General features: G+C 28.4%; 1 protein-coding gene across 1 annotated transcript in view; it reads left to right on the top strand.

The window, feature by feature from the left end:
• The window catches only part of LOC119603307, a 69,143-nt gene that overhangs the window by 17,888 nt on the left and 25,943 nt on the right, over window positions 1-25,312 (top strand). Inside the window, exon 2 of the mRNA XM_037955307.1 lies at window positions 8,150-8,176. The gene's annotated coding sequence lies outside the window, so the exon portion shown is untranslated. The remainder of the gene's footprint in view (window positions 1-8,149; window positions 8,177-25,312) is intronic.

Here is a 25,312-nt window from a genome sequence, read left to right as displayed (position 1 = left end):
GTAATTAAATAGTTTTACAGATTTGTTTACTAAACTTAAATGCATATTGCAAAATTTCTTTGAATATTTTTTTAATAAAAAACAAATACATATGTACATATGGATGTGCATGAATTCTACAACCCAGCAAAAATTGGTGCTTCCTTGGAGGCAGAGAACAGTTGCTACTGATTAGACTTGTTATGAAAGATTAAATTATACTTATACGGAATTCCTCGCGTGCATATTTCTCAATGTTGAGATCACACTGATTTTACTGAATTAAGCAAATTTCTACAACAAATATCTACACCACAAACAATAATTGCTGAATATATGCCTTTCAAAATCTTTATTGCTATAATTTTAATATTATTATCACAGTAATCATATAGTGGACAAGTTTGTACCTTAAAGTATACTAATAGGTATAGAATCATTTTCTAAGTCCAGATTTAGCAATGTCAATCCTTTTTTCTGTCTGTCTATCTCTCTGTCTGTCTACGTACGGTGAAGAATGTTTAATATTGGACTACATTTGACCCTAGATCCTTAATAAAATGACAACATTCATGTATAACTTGAAAAAAAAAAAAAACGAATATAGAAATGGAATTAGTCAGAGACAAATTTTATATACATATATACTTAAATCCTTTTAACAATTTTTATAAGGATCGGTCCACATTTGAGCAAAGCCGACCAAGCCTTTTTTCACCTTCTTTTAGGGCCTAGCCTTAGTTTTTCTCCGAAATTTTAAAAATCGAAATTTAGTTAACATGTTTAAAGTATATACATATATATGGGGAATATCGTGTCAAGTGGCCCAACTTTAAAAGTCAATGTCTTCCGATTTGGGTGAAAAAAAATTTAAAAAAAATTAAAGAATGAAGAAATCGCTATCTCCTTTGGACAATTTTTGCTAGGACCAGTAGGTGAAAAGTTACACTCATTTGAATAAAACACTGTATGACTAAATGGCCAACTTTGAACCCCTCTAAGTCCGGCAGTTCTTGACCGATAGAGATGAAAATTTGTGTCTGACCTACTATACAACAGCATTAACCTTAGTGCAAATTTCGTCAAAATCGATTATTTGAGTTGGGTCACTTGACATGAAATTCCCCATATGTATGTTTATACACATCATTGTACTAAATTTTATGAACATTAGTCAATAATATACAAAAACCTCCTAGGTAAGGTTTACACATGATCGGTCATGATCGACTATACCTTTTTAGTTTCTGAATATTTAAGTTACATTGGCAAAATATTTAATTTTCACATGCACGTAATGAAGCATAATTAAATATATAAAAAATACAAAAAATAAAACAAATTTTAAAACACAGTCTAATAATAAATAGTTTATTAGTTTAATATTTATACCTATTTGGTTACATTTATTTTCGTATCTACATAATAAACAATTTATAAGAAAAACAAGTAAGAAAGTATAGTCGGGCGAGGCCGACCATATGATACCCTACACCAGTTATGAATATTAAATGTGATTTATTTTTCATAGTAAAGCATTTATTTTCAATATTCCCTTGTTCCAATACATTTAAGCAATTTATGGATGAAAAACTAATTTTCTGAAAGAGGCTTTATATGGGGGCTAGGGGCAAATATGGACCAAGCCCGATAAAATCTTGTGAATATATATATATATTTACATAATATTTTATTGTGCTGAATTTGTGTTTATAAGTTAATTTGGGACATTCAAGTAATTTTCTGAAGGGGACTTTGTATGGGAGCTAGGGTCAAATGGAGCCCGATCTTTATGAAATTTGGCAGGGTCATCAAGACTTCTATAAAACTTAGTTGTGCCGTATTTTATCGATATATCTATATATTTAACACAATTATGAGCTCAGAAGCCCTTTTCGGGGGGTTCTGTTCTATGGGGGCTAGGTGAAATAATGGACCGATTTTAACCATTTTCAATAGGCTTCGTCCTTGGTCAAATAAAACGTGCATGAGAAATTTCATCCAATTATCTTGAAAATTGCGACCTGTACCTTGCGCACAAAGTTTACGTGGACAGCCAGCCAGACGGACGGACGGACGGATATAGCTTAATCGACTCAGAAAACGATTCTAAGCCGATTGGTATACTTTTGTATGTTACAAACATCAGCACAAACTAAAGTGGTGTAGGGTATAAATATAAATTGTTTAATATGTATGTAGTTTGTATGAGTATAAACACAAAAACTAAACCATCAGATTCCATTTGCCATAAAGAGAAATTTCACTTAATTTTTGTTGTTCATATTTCTTATACGAAGTGTTAGAAGCTGTTGCTTTATCTATGTTATTTGGCTGAATGAATGAATGAATGTTTATTGGTTGAATGGATGGATGGCTAGATTGTTGGATGGTTAAAAGTAAAATAATTAAAAGAAAAAGCCACAAAACTTGTATCACTTTCAAAACATTTAAATCGAAGATGACACAGCATGAAAATGAAATTAGATGCGTTTGTTGCATTTTGAGTTTATTTTTTTTTATTAAAATTTTATACATAAATATGTACGCAGAAAATCTAGGGTATTCACAGTTTTGTTAAGTGTCACAGTTGTTTTTGGAAACAACATACATACGTGTTGTCAATCTTGTTAAATTCTCTAAATTCAAGTTATAAAATATTGTTAAAATCGGTTCATATTTTATATAAAATACTAATGTGGAACAAATTTCTAATGCTTAATGTTTTAAAAATTTATTTTCAACTATTAGAGGTATTGAAGCATGTATATCGATAGAACTTAAGAGCAGTTCCTATATTCTTAAAATGAAAAATGACAAATCAACTACTAATGAGTGTATACTAATGATCAAATTTTTAATATTTCTGTCACTGAATTTTATGCTGAAAGTGTGTGAAAAGAAAAAATTATTAATATTTCTTATAAAGAAAAATAAAGAACAATCATTGATTTAATGAGTATTTTGTTGAATATTTTATTATGTGAAGTATTGCCTTAGGACGTTAAAGGAATAAAATATTGAAAAAATTAAAAGATTTCTTAAACATTTTGCCTTAATAACAAAAAAAAAAGTAGCGCGTGACCGACCTATAAAATTTTACACCAATAAGTAATATATTTAATGCGATTTTTGGAAGGTAGATATCAAATAGCTGCTCCGTAGTCGGCCCAGGAAAACCATAATTATATGTTGCGTTCAAGCCCATGGCTACTCCCGCATATGATAGTTCGTCTGTAATTTAATTTTCTACTATATAGAAAATTAAATTGCTATTGATAATTAGCCTATTTTATCCCCCCAAAAGTTCTTATGGATGTAAAAATGTTCCATGTAAACTTTTAGGGTTCTAGGTGTTATATATTACCAGTTATACGAATTTTTGTATTTAATTTGTATAGGAGTGGCTACGACCACTATAGTTAGTCCACTTATTCTTCAACCACATGTTCATTTTGATACTAAATATACGTTGAGGACTGATACCTGCTGTAGTTACCCATATATAGGAACTTGAGTGTTTAATTCATATGGAAAATACAACGCCCACTATACACCTATTTTTTTTCTAAATATCTCTAATGGTTTCCAGACATACAAATTTTTGTATTTAAGTCATATGTTTCCCTATATATTCCTATATGTAACATTTTTCCTATTTAATTCATATGGGCGTTGACATGCCCCTTTTGCTAGTTCGGTTATTTTTTTCCCCCAATGGTTTCCCAGATATACGAATTTTTGTATTTAATTTATTTAATTTATATGGGAGGGACCACGCTCCTATAATCAGACAATTTATTAGACAAATGTTTATTGGACGTCCAATATTTGTTTTCTTCCCGAGTGTTCCTATATGTGTCAAAGCTGTCCTTTAGGGAAAAAGAAATGTACACGCCTGGTACCAAATTGACACCAAACTGTTTATAATTTTTCAATACCATCCGTTGTCAAACAACACTATGTAATGTTGACAACATTGCAACAATTCGTTGTCGAAATCTTAATTTAATACACATCCGTTGTCTAAATGTTAATAAACGTGGTAAGCTCACTGTTGACAAACAATTCGTTGCCAATAGTGAGCTTACCACGTTTGTTAACATTTAGACAACGGATGTGTATAAAATTTAGATTTCGACAACGAACATACATAGTGTTGTCGTATATGCTTTGACAACGGATGTTATTGAAAAATTATAAACTCTTTGGTGTCAATTTCGTACCAGGCGTGTATATTTCCTTTTCCCTCTGTGTACTTGTTCCAGTTACCGAGATGATTTTTAATAGTCATTTAGTAAGTGGGCGTGGCACCTCGCTCACTTGCAATATAAAAAGTATGCTATTTTTCCTTCAAAAATAAAACATACCCTGAAAAAGTTATTGGAGTACATAATCCATTTAGGTAATACCGAAACTACTGCCCTGTTACGTAAACGAAAAAAACCCATTTCGGTTAAACTTAATGTGGTTTATGATATATTCATATCAGATCATTATATTAAGTAAATTTATGTAAAAATTTGAAAAAAAAAATTAACATTAACATGACATGAATATTACTTGGTGTGAAATATGACAAAAAAAAATTAAAAACCTAACTAACCGAATTTGAAAAATGATATCTTAGAATGAGCTAAAGTTTTATTTCGATGGGTACATCAGTACTTTACTTTTTCTCCATACAAATGGGGTTTCCTTAATGTATGTATATAATCGGTTACGTTGAAGTCGCGTAAACACGATTTATTTATACTTCAACAGCGTAGGCTTGTATTAACATTTACATAAACAGATTTCTTTTATAAATATATTTATAACCGTGCTGACGATAAGAATGACATTGTATTAAAATGTAATTTGTGATTCTTTTTTTTTCCATCCTTTTGTCTTTGTAACTTTACCCTTTTAAATCTAAAAAACCTCATAACACACAGTTATGTAATGTCATTGTCCGAACAAAAAAATATATACATAAATGAAATTATGTGCGTTTGGTTGAATGAATTCGGTGGTAGCTATACGTTAACATATGTATGTCTGTATACATATATCTTAAATATAAATGTTAAAGTCATCAAAGTCATCATTCTGGGTTGTAACTTTTGTTATGCTAATAATGTTAAAAAAAATTTTTTTTGTTTACATGCTGCTAGCAGCTAGCTAGAACTATTTTTAGTATTTTGTATCTTTAAGTTTTGTTTATGTTTGAACTTTAATAAACTTCTTCAGTTTGAAGTTTCATAATGAATTTATTAATTCTTTTTTATTTTTCTTTCGCTTTAAGCACTTTGTGGTTTGTTTGTTTGTTTTTGTTAAAATAAAGTTTTTATAAAAATATACATATGTATGTATTTTAGTTTTTTAGAAAATACAAATATGTTAATAAAAATATATTTACTTTATAACTGTTTTTTTCCAGATTAAGGAAAGCGATTAGAATAGAATTATTAACATAATTCTATTCTAATAGTTTTTCACTTTTTTATATGAATAAAAATTGTTATGAGAATTGAGTTTTTATTTCATTCAATCTACTTTTATTAAAAATTTCCGTTAGTTTATAAATTAATTTTAAAGTTTTATTTTTCTTGGTAGTTTGAAAAATTGTAAATGTTGAAAATATTTGTATTTAAAAATTATAAATTTTTGAAAATTATATGAAAGACTAAACCCCGCAGAATTTTTTATAGATTCTCTTTTTAGAACAACTAAATTATTTCGAAATTATTTTTATAAATGTTGAGTCGATTTTATAAGGTCTATTATAGAAATTTGCAACTTGAACAGTTTGCTTTTAAAGCACAGAACACTGGGGGGATTATTTGGGAATTGACACAAATTTGATCTAAATATGTTCAAAAGAATGTCGGTAAGTCTACACAGAGAGTAAGTCAATGCTGACTTGGAAGATTATTTAAAGTTTTCATTTAAAACTTAATACGAAAAGCATAAATTACTTTTAATTATAACAAGTAAGAGTGTTATATTCGGCTATGCCGAATCTTATATACCCACCATCACACCTCGTTTGACTCGAATAAAACTTACTTATGTCGAATTTCATCTATATACTCGTATATTTAGGCCAGTTATAAGGGTTAAAGTAATTTTCTGAAGGGGACCTTTTATATACCCCCATCTTTTTTGATGGTGGGTATAATAAAAATAAATATTTATTTTCATTATTTACAAAACTTTTGCATCTAATCATAGAATTTAATTCAGTAATAAATCAAATTATAAACTTAACAAACTGTCTATGAAGTTAGCATTTAACAATATAATTTTGCGTGATTATTATTTTTGTTTAAAACCAAATAAAACACAAAAAAAACATTTTTGTAGACTTGTTTTTCCAACGAACAGAAGGGTTTAAAGAAAATAAAATTGACATTTTTCAAGACCTTTTGTGTAATTTGTTGGAAAAAATAAATATAATTATTATATAATTGGTCATTATTTAGTTGAAAATGTTTTTGACATTGAAAACATAATATCTTCTTTATATAATCAAGATGGTTTTATAAAAAAAAAAAGAACAATGTATAGTCGGGCATGATCGACCATATGATAATCTACACCAATGAGTATGTTAAAAATGTGGATTATTTTTCTAATAATAAAGCATTTTACCTTAATTCCGAAATATTTCAAGTAATTTCTTAAGGGAACTTTGTATCGGGGCTAGGATCAAAAAAGGCCCTATCATTACGAATGTTCGCAGTATCGTTTAAACTTATAAAAAAACAAAGATTTGCCAGTTTTTGGAGAGTTACAAGAACATTATACATATATGAGCTCAATAGCACTATTCGGGAGGTACGGTTGTATGGACGCTAAACGAAATAATGGACTGATTTAAATAATTTTCAAAAGAAAAGTACATATGTGCCAAATTTAATCAAATTATCTTGAAATTGCGATTTGTTGCGTGTGCACAAAGTTTACATGAGCACTCAGACAGACAGGCGGACATATCTTAATTGAGAGTGATGCTAGATTTAGCGCCTTTTAACAATCCAAAAGTCGCATTTTTTCTTCTTAGCGCTTTTTTGGAAAAAGGCGCTAAATTAGCGCGTTTTTCAAGAAATGAAAAATCTTTTTAATAACATAAAATTATTCTAGTTTAACAATAAAGATAAAACAGAATAATTTTAGACAGTACTCTGCCGTACAAATTTATTAAAGTTCCTTTTTCTAAACTTTCCATATTATGAGTAATTCAAAGATCTTTTAGTGAGATTAGTTATTTTAAAACTTCAAAACTAAAATAAAACATATTCACCTCTTTCGCCAAAAGAATTGAAATTTGTTTCTTCTTAAATTTTCATTCCCTTCGAAGGGAAAATTGATTTCGTGAAATTCCACAACAGTTGATTTTGTTCGTAACAGCTTTTTATTGATTAGAAAATTCTATAAAAAATTCACAACGAGGGAAGCTTTTCACGTCAAAAAAGGGAAAAGTTGTAAATTAACTTAATTTTAAGATAGGTTAATTTGAACTTAAAATTAAAATTGCATTATTTTTTTATAACTTCACTGTGAAGGAAACAATTACTTGACGATTATTTCAGTTTTTTCACAAAGTTTTGGCTCTTGGTATTTTTGGAAATGAAGAGTTTAATTCAAATTTATTATGGGGAATTTCAAAAAATCTCTTTGACTAGTTATTGAGATCTTGATCGATGATAGCAATTAGTCATTGAATAAGAAAATCGAACATTTTTGTATTAACCTTAATTTTTTAAATTTCGTTCCCGAATCAAAATTCCAATTAAGGAGGAATTTTTTAATAAACAAATTTTAGCAAAATACTATATTTTTTAAGACTGTGTAAAAATATAATTTTAGCGCTTTTTAGTGCGTTTTGAGTGGATGGACCGCGCGTTTTAGTATAAAACAGTTGACAACACTGCGTTTGGTATACATTAAGGTATTTTTGGGTGTTACAAACATCAGCACAAACGCATAATACCCTTCCCACTGTAATGGTGTAGGGTATAATTATTGCAACTTAAAATACTTAAATTTGAAAAATGACTTTATTTGTGCCGTGATTTGTGTCAAAAACACAATTTTCTTTAATTTTATAATAAAACATATGTATGTATTTTTGTTTACCAAAAAAAAAAAACTAAAACTAATTAAAAATTTTTCTTTTTTGCAGTTAAAAAATGCATTAAAATTACTTTAGGTAAGTTAAATAAATATTTAATTTGTATTTGTTATATTTTTTAAACTTTCAAATAAATTTTTTTATTGTTTCAATGAATAAAAAAATACAAACAAGTTATTTCCAAAATATAAATTATTTTCGTTCAATGTATACGTAGCTATGCAAATATTGTTATTTATTTAAAACATGCAATATTTTGGATTAAATTGAAACCTTTTGATTTATTTTATGCTAAATATAAGTACATATACATTAGGGTTATAACCAGTAGTGTTCTAACAACGAAAACATTTAAATCGGGTCATATTGGTGGGGATTGGGTTAAATGTGTGTGGATTTGTGTTTCGGGGGGTACGGTTATATGGGGGCTATACGAAATAATGGACCTTGGGACAAAAGAAGAGTATGTGCCAATTATTTAACAAATTATCTTGAAAATTGCGACCTGTAGAGTGCGCACAAGATTTACATTTACATACAGACGGACATAGCTAAATTGGTGTACTTTAATGCGGGTGATGGACCAATATTTTTGGGTGTTACAAACATCAGCTCAAACGCATAACACACTATAGTGGTGTAGGGTTTAAAAAGAAATGGAAGTGAAGTTGTGATCATATAAGTATAGTTTGTATTGGAAGTAAGTCACGACCAGTATTATAAGAACAAAACTATATAAGGATCCCAATAAAAGATCTCCTTCAGAAAATAACTTTAACACTCATAACTGGCTTAATGATGGCAGTATTCGAAATTCCCCCTTACCAAATCTGCCTATATCCCATATTAGGTCCTTTTCCAAATGTGACTCAATAATGAACCGGGTTCTATAGAATTAAAAGAGTTAAAATAAATAATTTTAATTCTGTAGAGCTCGATCCATAATTGTTGTGCGCTCCCTTATCAGTGCAAATAAATTTCCCCAGATGGGAATCGAACCCACGATATCTGGTCTTGCAGAGTAGAACACTAACCACTAACCTACCCGATGCCAAATAGATATGGGGGATACCATGTCAAGTGACCCAGCTTTTGAAACTGATGTCTTTTGATCGGGGTGAAAGTGGCATCAATGTTAGTCCTACTGGATAGTAGTTTAGACTACGGTTCTATAAATCGACTTTCGAATAATCGAACAATCGACTTTTTGTCGAAAAAAGTCGAAAAGTCGAAGTCGACTATTTTGTTCCAAAAAAGTCGATAACTCGACTATCGTCTATGAAAAAGGTCGAAAAGTCGACTTTGTAAATAAAAGTCGAAAAGTCAAAAAATCGGAAAGTCGAAAAAAGTCGAAAAGTCGAAAAAAGTTGAAAAGTCGATAAGTCGAAAAAAGTCGAAAAAAGTCGAAAAGTCGGAAAAAGTCGAAAAGTCGGAAAAAGTCGAAAAGTCGGAAAAAGTCGAAAAGTCGAAAAGAGTCAAAAATTTTAAAAAAGTGGAAAAGAGGTCAAAAACTCTAAAATAGTCGGAAAAACTCGAAAAAAGTAAAAAAATAGTCGAAAAAAAGTCGAAATAAATCGAAAATAGTCAAAAAGTCGTAAAAAATCAAAAAGTCGAAAAGTCGGAAAAAGTCGAAAAGTCGGAAAAAGTCGAAAAGTCGGAAAAAGTCGAAAAAAGTCGAAAAAAGTCGAAAAGTCGAAAAGTCGGAAAAAGTCGAAAAGTCGAAAAAAGTCGAAAAGTCGGAAAAAGTCGAAAAGTCGGAAAAAGTCGGAAAAAGTCGGAAAAAGTCGAAAAGTCGGAAAAAGTCGAAAAGTCGACCATTTATAAAATACTAAAAGTCGAAAAGTCGACTTTTAAATAAATGAAAAAGTCGAAAAGTCGACTTTTCATAAAATGGAAAAGTCGACTTTTCGTTTCAACTATAGAACCCTAGTTTAGACACAATTTTTCAACTACTTTCCAACATTAGAGCAAATCGAAAGACATCAAAAGTTGGGTCACTTGACATGAAATCACCCATATATCAAATAAATATAATATTCTGAAATTTACTTCAAATTTTATGTCACATAATTTGATAATTGGTATACATTTAATTATATTGCTTGTTTTTATATTTAAAATTTTTATTTGAAAAAATGTTTTCTTCCACCTTGTTTTCGTATGCTGAATAATTTGAATTCATGGCACATTTTCTACAAAAACTTTTTAAGCGATGTTATGAACTCGCTTTTTTCTTGGTGTCGTTTTAATTATACATTAATAATCATTAATTAAAAATAAAACAATTACCTGTGGTATTGATGTAAAATCTTAAAGTATTTCAACTGCATTTCATTTATTTAAATAAAAGTTGTATTATAGCACATCTGTTACTTTCTATTTTTATATAATTTTATTTATTGACTTAATTAACCGTTGCCATGTTAAAACATTTTTTAAATTTACTGAATTATTGCATTTAAAAAAAGTAAGAAATTATAGTTGGAGAAGTGCAAGTGCGACCATTGATTTTTACCCCTTTATTATGCATATGTGTTGACAATTGTAAAGTACAAACATACCTACATAAATATAGATTACGAACCCATCTTACATACATACATACATACATACATACATACATACATACATACATACATACATACATACATACATACATACATACATACATACATACATACATACATACATACATACATACATACATACATACATACATACATACATACATACATACATACATACATACATAACATACATACATACATACATACATACATACATACATACATACATACATACATACATACATACATACATACATACATACATACATACATACATACATACATACATACATACATACATACATACATACATACATACATACATACATACATACATACATACATACATACATACATACATACATACATACATACATACATACATACATACATACAAACATACATACATACATACATACATACATACATACATACATACATACATACATACATACATACATACATACATACATATGTGATTGGCAAAGTCAGAGGCTATATAAATTGGTTGTATGTAATCGGTTCATGATTTTACCCAACTCCACACAATCGAGTTTGACGAATATGATTTTTAAGAGTATTTCTCTAATAATATATTTATGTATTAGTATCTACCAACATTTATATAGTATGGTCCAGCATTTTGTAATTATTGGTACATGATGGAGCTTGGTACCTATGTTATATCCCCCAAAGTGGATTTTTGGGAAAAATCACTGAAATGTGTATCAATACATATACACAACATGCGTAACATTGTTAGAAATTCCGTGACTATCAGCGGGTATAGCCTTCATATAAGGACTTTTTAAAATCAATGGTTTTGGAGTATGCCCGACTATAATTTTTCTTTGTTATAAATTTATAAATAGAAAATTACCATTTACCACAAATTTTATTAAAAATTCACCAAAACAGAAATATTCATTATAATTTCCACAAAAACCACAATTACGTACATAGAAAAACACTTTATAAACACTTCACTATTGATTGAATATTTTAATTTTATAAATTCACTATTTAAAAAAATATATATTTAACAATTTTAGCAATATTAATTTTATATAACTATTGCGATCTTAACCACGGCATACATAATTAAAACTGAATAAAATTATAAAAAGAAGAAAAGTAAAATCAATACGCAAAAATGTAAATAACGGTTTATTCAATTCTTTTGGTTATTGTTAGTGTAATTTGTATAGAGTGCAAAGTAGAAACCAGAAAATATATAGGGAGAGGGAGAGAGACGATGAGAAAATAATACAAAAACAAGTTGTATTAAAATATTTTATTATTTACATCTTCGCTGCAATTATGTACTCTTATTAAGTATGTATAAAAATAACAATTTCTTTTATATAAAAACTCTTTCATGTAGAATTTTAATATGATAAATATTTCTTGTTTGACAACTTTTAATAAAATATACATACATAACACACTTTCTTTTTATAAAAATAAATCCTTTTAATTAAATTTTTATTTTTAATGTTAATTGACGCGTGTAATTTTATAAATTTTTGTCGTAATTAAAAGAATTAACACAGTGATTTTGAAAAGGGCATAAGTCCATTAAAAAAAAATCTTTTAAGGAGAAACAAAAATATCTTTGGTTTAAAAACATTATACCTATGTAGCTAAATAAGTTAAACACTGATAGACATGTTGATTACAATACAATTAATAACATATTATAGATTTTTTGTTAATAAACCGATATTTTGTGATAATATTTTTGGACTTATTCCCTTTTCAAACTTTTACAATTTTCAATCGATTTATGTATTTTATATATTGTTGGAAAGATAATCGAATAAGTATTCCAACTTTTCACCTTAATAAGCTAAAAATATTATTTTAGTGGTAATTTTACCATTTGTACCATTGTACCAACTTTCACTTAGCTATCTAAAATTCCCCAGTTTGCTAATTTTTTCGACAAATTTTCCTGGGGTAATACACCCGCCATCAAATCATATGCCGTAAAAGGAATGCTTTATTATAAATAAAATTTGATATTTAAGAAATGATATTTTCCGACCCTATGAAGTATATATATTATGGATTCTTATAGATATAGGAGTCGATTTAGCCATGTCCGTCCGACATGTATGTGTATGTTGTATATATCTGTGAGTTCCAAATTTTCAATAATTCTATCAAGCATGTTTTCGGGAAGAACGCTATTAAAACTCAATAAAATCGATCTGTAAATAACGGAGGAATGTGTAAAAATCCGAGACTTTGAGCAGGCTTTAACAAAAAAATAACCACACACATGGTAAGTTTTGTTCTTAGTTTGCTTTTTTATAAAAACAAAACAGTGCAAGAATGAAACTGTATGTTGTTATTGTCTAAAAACATGTAATTAACAATTTGGTACTTTTTAGTTCTTCAAAAGGTACATTTAGAATTTTGAAGCTGGATCCATTACATTAAGCATATAGAGCCCAAAGTAAAGGAAAACCTTTAAAAATGGACTTTTTGGTACTTTATCGTTCTTGAGAAGGTACTTTTTGAGTTTTCTATATTATTGAACCTAGAAACAAAAAATTAAGGACGTACGGCCCGGAGAAACATGAGAAACTATAAAATGGAACTTCTTGGTACTTTTTGAGTTTTCTATAACACTGCACCTAGAAACATGATATTAAGCATGTAGGGCCCATAGTAAGTGAGAACCTATGAATGGAGACATTTTGCTACTTTTTCGTTCTTCAAAAGCTACTTTTTGAATTTTCTATAATATTGAACCCAGAACCATAAAATTGAGGATATAATGCCCAGAGTAAATGAAAACCTATAAAAAGGGACTTTTTGGTACTTTTTATTTCTTCAGAAGGTACATTTTTAAAATTGATCTATAATATTGAACCTAGAAACATGAAATTAAGCATGTAAACCCCGGAGTTTATGACAACCTATAACATTGAATATAGAAAAATGAAATTAAGAATGTAAAGCCCGGAGTAAGTGAGAACCTATAAAAAGGAACTTTTTGGTTACTTTTTCGTTCCTAAAAATATGATATTTAGCAGAGTAAGTGAGAACCTATAAAAGGGGACATTTTGGTACTTTTTCGTTGTTTAAAAAGTACTTTTTGAATTTTCTATAATATTGAACCTAGAACCATAAAATTAAGCACGTAGACCTATAAAAGGGGACATTTTGGTACTTTTTCGTTGTTTAAAAAGTACTTTTTGAAATTTCTATAATATTGAACCTAGAACCATAAAATTAAGCACGTAGACCTCTAAGTAAGTGGGAACCTTTTGGTACTTTTTCGTTTTTCAAATTGTACTTTTGGAATTTTCTATAATATTGATCCTAGATACACGAAGTTAGTACTTTTTGTTCTTCAACTGGTACTTTTTGAATCTTTAATAATATTGAACCTAAGAAATGAATCGAAATTTATAAAAGGTGAGTTTTTGGTACCTTTTCGTCATTCCAATGGTACTTTTTATGAATTACTGAAATTATCAATATTCATATGGGGAATTTCGTGTCAAGTGACCCAACTTTTAAAATCGATGTCTTCCGATTTGGATGGGCCCATTTTGAAAAAAGGTTAGTACTATTGGACAGTAAGTCAGAAAGAAATTTTCAGCTCTATCGGTCAAGAACTGCCGGACTTAGAGGGAGTCAAAGTTTGACTCTTTTGTCATACAGGGTTTTATTCAAATGAGTGTAACTTTACACCTATCGATTTTAAAAGTTGGGTCACTTGACACGCCCATGTACAACCTTCTTATATGATTGTGGATTTACAAATTAAAGGTATTAAATTCTTAACTGTTTTAATTAAACTTAAATACATACATATGTATACACTTTGGAATTCAAAGTATCCGGTAATAAAACTAATTATTTTTAAATTTTGTAAGTTTAATATAAAAATACCACTTTGCGCTCCGGTTAAGTGCTCTTACATACATATTGTATACATGTTTATCTTTTTGTATTCATAATTCAAACAGCTGCTATTGCAACAAATAACTCATAAACTACATAGTTACTACGCTAAAAAAGCTGTTTTATAAAAACTAATTTTTACGGATTATGTACAAGGATTTAAAATATGTTGTAAACGTTTTTTTTTTTCATCGCACTATGTTAAGGGAAGTAAAAATAAAAATTTATTCCAAACAATTATAAACCCAGCAAAAACTGGGTAATATGTTGATATTGAAATATTCAAGAACTTCTACATGACATTTGCACTACATAGAAGTATTTAAGTTGTTTATATTTAATAGATTACACAGTAAGACAAAATTAACGAAAATTTAAATACTTGGGAAGTGACACTATTTTTCTGAAAGTTGGATGCGAGTAGAACAAGAATCTGTTTTTGAAATTTGCCAAACACCTTCAAAATCTTGAGATACGCGTGAAAACCCGGTTTTTCGTACCATTATGCACTTATAAGTCACTAACGTAGTTGAATCATAACCGATTTTAAATTTCTTAACGGATTTAGAAAGAAGAAGATGAGGCCTTTAAAATGACATATATGATGTAAGTAACCTGGAGAAATATGTGTGCAATCCTATTGAAAATCGATGATGATTGTCCATTATTTCACGTATTTCACCCCATGCAACCGGAATTATGAATTATCCGATTTATGAATTTTGATATGTCAAATACACTAGTATTTCTTCAAAATCTCTGGAACTAAATTATGTATAAGCATAAATGATTCTATTGATTATTGTAATGATCGACCCATATTTGACTCAAGCCGCTTTATAAAGCCTCATTCAGAAAATATTTTTTTTGCACAAATTTTAAGTTAGGCCAATTTTGTAGTAAATAAGCGAAAATGTTGAAGTTTATACCTTATATTATTTATGAATAAGAAATATTATTTTTTTTAATAAAACTTTGCTTTTAAACAAACAAAAATATTAATAAAGGCCCTTTTTATTCACATAAAACACATTTTTTTACAGCATATGCATGGTTGACCTGATAACGACATACAATTTAACTCTCTTTATGTGTGCATTCATGGCAGAAACTTATCTCTAGTGATGTCATTATTTTAAAATAATTAATTGGAATGTTAAAATATAAATCATGTATTAGTAATTACTTGGTAATGAAAGTATTTGTTGGTATACATAAATATATAGTATCAAAAAACCAAGGTCTTGCGGAATTTTTGTGTCTTGGGGAAATTGCAGCAAGGTTTTGTAGTTATTGCAACAAGTACGTGTGACTAGATAGATACTTATATTAGGGTAGGATATTATTTTATGAAATTTTGTAAAATTTAATTATTTCCAATTAAGGAAATAATCAAAACAATCAACCTCTAATAATTAAACCAAAAATTAAAATTAATTAATTCATTAATTGAATCATTTAAAATTTAAAGAGTTTAGTTGAAAATTTTCCAAAAAATTGATGATTGAGACAGTCAAAGTATTAATTGACATCTGTCAACTATGATTCAATTAATGAATTAATCAATTTTCATTTTTGGTTTAATTATTGATGTTAATTGTTTCGATTATTTCCTTAATTGGAAATAATAAAATTTTACAAAATTTTATTTTATCAAACAAAATCTAAACAAGGATCTGAATATCGTAAAGTGTTTAGTTCACTAATGTATGATTCAATAAGTTAAGGCTCTGGAAACGTTACTGGATATTTCTTCAATTGACACATACATACAATTACATATACATACGGCTGAAGAGATTTTATTTCTGGGAGAACTGATAAAATATTATGGCTAAGCGGAACATTAGAGCAAATACCCAAAGGTATGTGTTGCTACAGAGGTGGCTCATAGGTGGTGGATATCTACATTGAAATCCCAAGAATTTAAATTGATACGCTAAAGTCTGTCAAATACCGGAATGTGTAAAAGGGATATTAATAAATATGGCGTCAAGAAGATAATCTAAATTTAAGGACGATTAGTCTATAAAGCTATGTATATACGGTTGTTAGATCTCACAACGTTGGCAGTAAAATTTGCAGAAAATGTTTAACAACAGTGTCAACTTACAAATATTGTCTTGCAACATTGTCAGTAACGCTTTTTCTGACAACGTTGCAAAAGCAAAATTGTAAGTTCAACCGATTGTTAGACATTTTACTGACAACGTTGTAAGATCTGACAACCGTGTATCACAGCTTTAAGAGAGCCTTAACTGAAGGTAAGCTTTGCATCATATAGATACCAGGCCACTCGGGAACAATCGGCAACGAATGAGCTAAAGAACCTTGTTATAAAGGGAAGGGAACTCGAGAAAGTTAAACTGACGAATGCAAAACAGGTCGATGCCACGTGGCGATAGTAGACCAGACACTCATTTTCATCTTTATCTGGCAAGAACTGCCGGAGTTAGAAGGCGTCAAAGATAGACATTTTGTTTTTTTTTTTTCAAATTAGTGTAACTTTTTACCTATTGGTCCTAGTAAAAATTGTCCAAAGAGCTTTAGATAGCTATTTCTTCAATTTTTCAAAAAAAAAAAAAATTAAACAAATTTTTTTTTTCTTTTAGATTTTTTTTTCAAAATGGGCACTTTCTTTTTCTGTGCTTAAAAGAAAGCTTATAAGGTTTTCATTAAGGGCTTTATAGTCGCTTAATGGGATGCGAGTGGAATTTCTATATAAAAAAATTAAGTCAAGAATAAGATTTTGTGTCTGGCCTAATATCCAATAGTACTAACAACCTTGGTGCAAATTTCATTCAAATCGATTTCTTAAGTTGGATCACTTGACAAGAAATTGTCCATATGTATAAAGTAGACTTCCGAAAATATTTAAAGCAAGAGCAGAATATCAAGTAGGCGGACATGTTTGACAATTTTATAAATAAAAAAACAAATTTCCAATTCTAGAGTTTAGACTCGGTGTGTTTCTCTTCTAAATTTTTAAAATAATAAAAAACAACTCTAATATGCTAGCACACTCTTATTTACTAGATAGAAAGTGAAATTGCATTTTAATAAAGTTATAAGCCAAAAACACTTAAAAATTAACAAGCTGCAATTATTTTCATGGATTTTATGTTAAAGTGATTAAAAAAATAAACAGAAAAAGCAAAAAAAAAAACACTACATTAAAACGTTCAAGCAATAATGTAAGTGGAAAGAAGAAAAATTATAGAAAAATCGTACAAAAAAATTTTTAAGATGTATCGATGTGTGTACGTACGGGCACCAGCGTCATGCAATTCAAAATAATAAAATTTTATTAAAAAAAAAATATTAATAAATATTTGTATTCATACAGCTAATAACAAAATAAATATTTACAATTTCACTTTTTTGTGCAAATAGAAATGATATTAACTTAAATATTATAAGAGTTGGTCATAGTTGTTGTTTTTTTTTTTTTTTTTTTTTTTTTTGTTAGCAAGTATTAAATTTAGATCTAATAAAAAATGTTGATTATTTTGTAATACGTTTATTACGTCAGTTTTTTTCTTCTCTTTGATAATGATTAGTTATGTCAACTTTAAATTTAAATTAATCCATACTTTCTATTTTATTATTTGCTTTGAACACATATGTGTTTGGATTAACAATTTAATTTCTTTGTACAATAATAATTTCAGTTAATTTGTTTATTTCTCTGACTGGTCTTGTTTGCATAATATTTTCACTTTTAATGACAATTTCAGACTATAAATTACTTAATAAATATTTAATTGTTTGATTAACATTGCTCGGGCAATTGTGATTGAGATTGTAGTTTAATTTTTTTCAAATGATATCGACATCAAATGACATCGAAAAAACAATTAAGAAAAATTAATTGGTTGCATAAATATATGATGGAATGTAATTAATATACATACATAGCAATAAAAAAATAATTTAAATAACATTTACGTGGTTTAAATGACAATATAATTAAATAGAGAATAAAGCAAAAATGCATATTTCAAATTATGAAAAATGCTTTTTAAATTAAGTTTCGAGTGATTATTAAAATTGGTTGAAAATTTTTTCGAAATATTATTTATTTGTCGGTCATATTTAATTAAAATTACTTCAATTTATAGTATATGGTCCGATATTTCAAATAACAACGAAGAAAGAAAAATTAACCCTTTAAAGCAACGGTTCCCAAATGGTAGTCCGTAACATAGGGGGGTCCATGAAGACGAACGAAAAAATAACAGATATGAGACTTTAGTCGTCTTCAATATGTTGATCCAGTTAATTTTAAATATACATACACACATAGTAAAATAATTCGTAGGTATTTTAAAATTCAAATTCCAAATTCACAATTCTTTCGCAAAGAGATCAAGTCAAATTTGCAAATTCATAACGTTTTAGGTTTTATCGAGGTTCAAAGTTCACATTTTTTAAAAATTTTTCCAACAAGCATTAAATTTGACATCGTATATTTTGTAAACTACTTATCCGATTTTAATGGTTTTAGAATGAAATGGTCATATTTCATTTAAAATGTTATATATAAGAATAATAGTATAGAAAAACTTTCTTTAGTCAAGGATATCTCAAAAAAGATATCTTCTATTTTATTTATTCCTCCACCAAAAAATAGCTTATAGAGTTCTCAACGAAATATACAAATTTCAAAATTAAACAATGAGGGCATCTCAAATAAATCAACTTTTTGGAAAATAATACACATCATTTCCATACAAATTTCAAAATTTATAATTTTATTTCTTGATGAACTCAATAAAAGGCTGAAAAATTTCAAACAAATAACACCGTGCAACAGTCATTTCCACACAAGAAACAGTGGACCATTAGTATTAACCCTGTGTACTCAGTTTTTCAAAATCAGCTCAGGCCCTCTAAAAGGACTTTAAAATTTAAAGAACATACGATTTCAAAAGATGGAATTCCAAATTTATATAAAAACAAGTAAGAGTGCTGCATTCGGCTGTACCGAATCTTATATACCCTTCACCATTATGTTAAATTTAAGACTTTTTTCTTCAATTTTCCCAAAAAAAATCGCATTTCGTTCATAAATGTTTCCCATCTCTGTGACAAAAAAAATCAAAACAGCAAACACATATACTAAACGTTGTTGTTGTTGTTTCCAGCTGTTTATTTAAACAAGCAAAGACAATGTACATACAAACAAGCACAATCGGAACGTTGTTGTTATTTTCATGAGTCTGCATGAAAAAAATACTAATATTTTGATGAAATTTTCAGAGGTATTGCTCATTATGAACCGATTTTGCTGATTTTAAATAGGAAACTTCTCGAAAGCATGTCAGATAGAATTATTGAAGACTGAGATACCAAAGATATCTGAGGTCTTCAGAAAATTGATTTCAACACACACAGACAGACGGACAGACAGACGGACATGGCTTAATCGAATCCGCTATCTATAAGGATCCAGAATATACATACTTTTGGTGAGGGAATACAAAAAATGGAAGGTACCTTTTTTGGGATATCCTTGACTTAAGGACATTTTTGAATATAATTATCCTTGTATTAAAACTATAATATTTTAACAATAGTAATATTAAGCTGCAAGATATATGCTTTAAGTAGGGACTAAAACGATTAAAATCGGATAGATAGTTTAAAATATACGATGTCCAATTTAATGATTGTTGAAAAATGTCCTTAAAAATATAAACTTTGAACCTCGATAAAATCTAAACCGTACCTAACGAATAAATTTTGGAAAACTTTAAATTTAATATTTACACGGAGAATGTGTATACCGAATTATGGATTTAGAGATTTCGGCTAATATAAAACTCGTTCATGTCTATTATCATTGGTATTTGAAAATAAGTTATGAAAATAATAAATGTCGTTAAATATTCAAAGCTTTTTTTCTTTCTTTGGTTTACGTCAGTCCTGTAGTAAATGTGCGATATTTACATACATATATTATATATAATATTTGAACAATGTAAACGACCGCACTCAAGCAGAAATGTACAAAAAGTTATTTCGATTTAAACTTTTCCGTACGTACAGAAATTATGTTTTTTAAACTTATCGTTTATTTTAATCTCATTTCGTTTGTTTTTGGATAAAAGTTTCCGAAGAAAACTTTATGCCAGTTTATGTTGAGCTAAATATTATCAAAACACATACATGCATACATAACATTAATCCCTACAAACATTTTCTATTGCGGAAGTTACCCGTATGAAACTTCCAAACGTGCTAAAAGCTCGCCAGCGATGTTGCGGAAGTATAAAAATTCTTGTCACCAGTCGGGAAGAACTGATGCCGAGCTGGGGAACGTCTAAGAGTATCGTGGAAGATACTTCTGGAAGACCCGCAGAAGAAACTTCTAGATGTCTCTTGGAAGTAAGGTATTGCCAAAGACTCTTCTAGATGTGACTAGGAAGTCACTTCTTGAAGTGACTACTTAGTATCATCTATAAGTGTTCCTATCTTATCTTCTAGAAGAAGAGTATTCTCTTCTTCTAGAAGATGAGTATTCTCGTCTTCTAGAAGATGAGTTTTCTCTTCTTCTATTTGTATACCCACCAAGATAAAATCTATAAAAATAAATCTAAATAAAATGAAATTTTATAGTTTTTATTGAAATAATTGATATTAAAATAGTAGAAAAAATAATTGATTTAAGAACTAATCTAAAAAAGTAATATATGTACATTAGACCGACTCACAAAAAATGGTGCTTGAGTTACCCTTGAGTTTCAAAAAATCTTTGTTATGTTTTATAATGGTTCCCAAAATATTTCTATCCTATCGATGGCTCTTTGTGAGCTGAACCGGTTACAAAAAAGTCCCTTTATAGTCATTTTTTTGTAATTATACAGCATTTCTTAAACAATATATACAGTATTTGGTATCATTTGAAAGGTTTGAAGAAAAGTATAGTGGTGCGCAAAATTTGCAAAATTTTGCATACATTTTATTTTTCTTAGTGAAAACCCTAACAATTTTAAATATTTTGGAATATGCAATTATAAGCAGACGGCTTTAAAATACTATTTTAACGATACCCCGTATTGGATATTTTGTTTCAAAACAAACAAAAATTAAAAAAAAGTAATTCCAAAATACCTCTTTTAATTTGGTGTAGCTTACGAACGGTCATCGCTAGACTTAAAATATTTTGGGAATCATCATAAAACAAAGCAAGGTAAATTTTGAGAGGGGTAATAAAACACGTTTTTGCTTTCCATAGAGAGTGAGTCGGTCTAATGTACATATGTATCAAAAATTTAGAATTATTACCTTATAATAAGATAATTTTCAGGAAATCTGTATTAATATTCCAACTGTTGACTGGTATAAAAATTGTAAAACGTTGCACAGTGGTATAGGAAAAAAAAAAAGAGGGAAATAATTCGGTAACTTCTAAACGGTTAATCCGATTTTAATGAAATTTGGTATGCACAAAGAGGAGGTGTTGTCGAGTTTAGGTTTTGAATTTGGACCTTATAGGCCAACCAGGGGCCCGGCGGGGGGTCCTCAAATTAGGACACCTAGGCTATGTTAAATTTTTAAAACGATCCTATTTCTTCATTTGAGTTCCGATTTAAAAAAAATTTCGTATATAGAATCTCCTCATCGAGCACTATAAAAAATGTCGTCGTAGCAGTAAATTATCTCTTATAGTTTAGGAGATATTCGCATTTGAAAATTAAAATTTTAAAATTTTTACCGTCCTTACTTTAGTTTTTTTGATAATAGCGGGTCCAAATATTCCCGATTTTCGCCATTTTTTTATTCGCTTAACAACAAGTTTATATATCAAGCAGTGAAAGAATTATGTAAAAATCATGACTGAGTCCAAAGTTATAGGCATTTTAATTTAAAAAAATTAAAAAAAGGCGATTTTTTGTCATTTTTTTGGGAAAAAAGTATCTTTTTCTTTTTAAGTTATCTAAAAAGTTTCTAAGAAGATGTATATAGAATTTATACTTTTTGGAAAGCTGACTTTACATAAAATACGATAAATGAAACAAAACCTAAAAATTTTTGATACCGAGGGGACCAGGTCCATCCAAAAAAACCCTATTTTTTATGGAAAATTAAATTTTGAGCAAAAATTCTCAAATCGCATAGTCGATATCAAATTATAGTGACCTGCTTTATATGACCCAATATGTTCTTAATCATTTTGTAACGGGTTTCGATAACCCCGCCCCTGGTATGGATATAATAGGCAAAAAACCAAAAAATCCCATTTTTGGGATTTTTTAAAACTTTTTTGGGAATTCCGGGATTTCTAATAAGAAAATTCGAAATTTTTATTTAATTTTGGATTTTGAGTAAAAAAATCTACCTAACTGTAAAATTTCATCAAAAAATAATCATAAATAAAATTTTTATTGCAATTAGAAAAATTTGTATCTTCGCAAAAACTGAATAAAAAACATTTTTTAATTTTTTTTAAAAAAAGTATTCCGCGAATTTTTTAATTTTCAAAAATTATATACAGTTTTGAAAAATAGACAAAATTACCTTTCCATTGATATATAACATGCCTACCTAATGTTTTTAAAGTGACAAATTAATTAGGGAAAACTCAACATCTTTTAGAAAATTTGCCTAGCACTATTATTTTCATCCATAAGGTTAACTCTTAAATTTGTTACATATATACATATATTTTTACTCAAAATCCAAAATTAAATAAAAATTTCGAATTTTCTTATTAGAAATCCCGGAATTCCCAAAAAAGTTTTAAAAAATCCCAAAAATGGGATTTTTTGGTTTTTTGCCTATTATATCCATACCAGGGGCGGGGTTATCGAAACCCGTTACAAAATGATTAAGAACTTATTGGGTCATATAAAACAGGTCACTATAATTTGATATCGACTATGCGATTTGAGAATTTTTGCTCAAAATTTAATTTTCCATAAAAAATAGGGTTTTTTTGGATGGACCTGGTCCCCTCGGTATCAAAAATTTTTAGGTTTTGTTTCATTTATCGTATTTTATGTAAAGTCAGCTTTCCAAAAAGTATAAATTCTATATACATCTTCTTAGAAACTTTTTAGATAACTTAAAAAGAAAAAGATACTTTTTTCCCAAAAAAATGACAAAAAATCGCCTTTTTTTAATTTTTTAAATTTAAATGCCTATAACTTTGGACTCAGTCATGATTTTTACATAATTCTTTCACTGCTTGGTATATAAACTTGTTGTTAAGCAAATAAAAAAAAATGGCGAAAATCGGAAATATTTGGACCTGCTATTATCAAAAAAACTAAAGTAAGGACGGTAAAAATTTTAAAATTTTAATATTCAAATGCGAATATCTCCTAAACTATAAGAGATAATTTACTGCTACGACGACATTTTTTATAGTGCTCGATGAGGAGATTCTATATACGAAATTTTTTTTAAATCGGAACTCAAATGAAGAAATAGGATCGTTTTAAAAATTTAACATAGCCGAGGTGTCCTAATTTGAGGACCCCCCGCCGGGCCCCTGGTTGGCCTATAAGGTCCAAATTCAAAACCTAAACTCGACAACACCTCCTCTTTGTGCATACCAAATTTCATTAAAATCGGATTAACCGTTTAGAAGTTACCGAATTATTTCCCTCTTTTTTTTTTCCTATACCACTGTGCGTTGGACTCTAAAATATTTTTGTAGTTCTTCATAAATTTTATGATCAATCCTTCAAATTGTAAGAGTTATATTTTGGAACGTATTAATCCTTCAACGAAATAAAGAAAAATAATGTTATAATTAATATATACATACTTTTGTATTTATTGAAATTACCTGTTATACTTTAGGAAGCAATAAAAATAAGATTCTCTTATGATCAATACATTTCCCACCAAAGTTTAAACGGTCAGATCCATTTTTTACATTTTCTGCAAATAATCGACCTTCTTAATGGAACCGCGTGATGAAATAAGACATATATAACTTACCAGATCCCTTTTTTATATTTTAATTCGGTTAGAAGTATTTTAATAGGGGCTACAATATTAGCTACTGCTTTCTAAAAAAATAAAATAATTAAAAATTAATTAATTTATTTATTTATTGTTTTGAATCAATAAAAACATTACCTTTCATGAACATTTTTTAAATAAACCGTTAATTAAACCGTCTATAATGATCTGAAATTACTCAGTCATGGATTATTTTTAAAATTATTTACAGTCACTAACGATAGAAACATCTTAACGACCCTAAACGGGATATTGCTTTTGACACTAATACTGCAATACTATTTTTTGTTTGGGCTCTTCTAAGTAAGGAGTTATACACTTTCATAAACTTAAGAATATTAGTATCATATAAAGGTCATAGAAAGACCTGGTGTTAATAACTAAAAAAGTATCTATAATTAGAATAATTAAATCCAAAGCTATATGAAAATTAATAAAATTGTATTTAAAAAAGGTGGTTTTATTATTAAATATCTTATGTGGGCAATTTCGTGTCAAGTGACCCAAGTCAAAAAATAATTTATGTATGTAAAACAGTAGTATTAATTTGAATATAATGATTCCAGCTAGCGTTTAAATACTTTAAGTAAAATTTGAATGTATTTTTTTTTGTTACGATAATGAAATACAAAAATTTTAGCTCAAAGTGATCATACGTAATTTAGAAATAGGACCTAAACGCGCAAATAGTTTAAAAAATATTGAAAGTTAAGATTTAACTCAAATAAATCTAAATAGGTTAAAAATG

The sequence above is a fragment of the Lucilia sericata genome, unplaced genomic scaffold, assembly GCF_015586225.1.
Source record: "Lucilia sericata isolate MDLA Ls3-8-SP2 unplaced genomic scaffold, ASM1558622v1 Contig000292F_arrow, whole genome shotgun sequence".
Lineage (NCBI taxonomy): Eukaryota > Metazoa > Arthropoda > Insecta > Diptera > Calliphoridae > Lucilia > Lucilia sericata.
The sequence above is the reverse complement of the archived record's forward strand: the minus strand, read 5'-3'. Positions and strand labels throughout refer to the sequence as shown.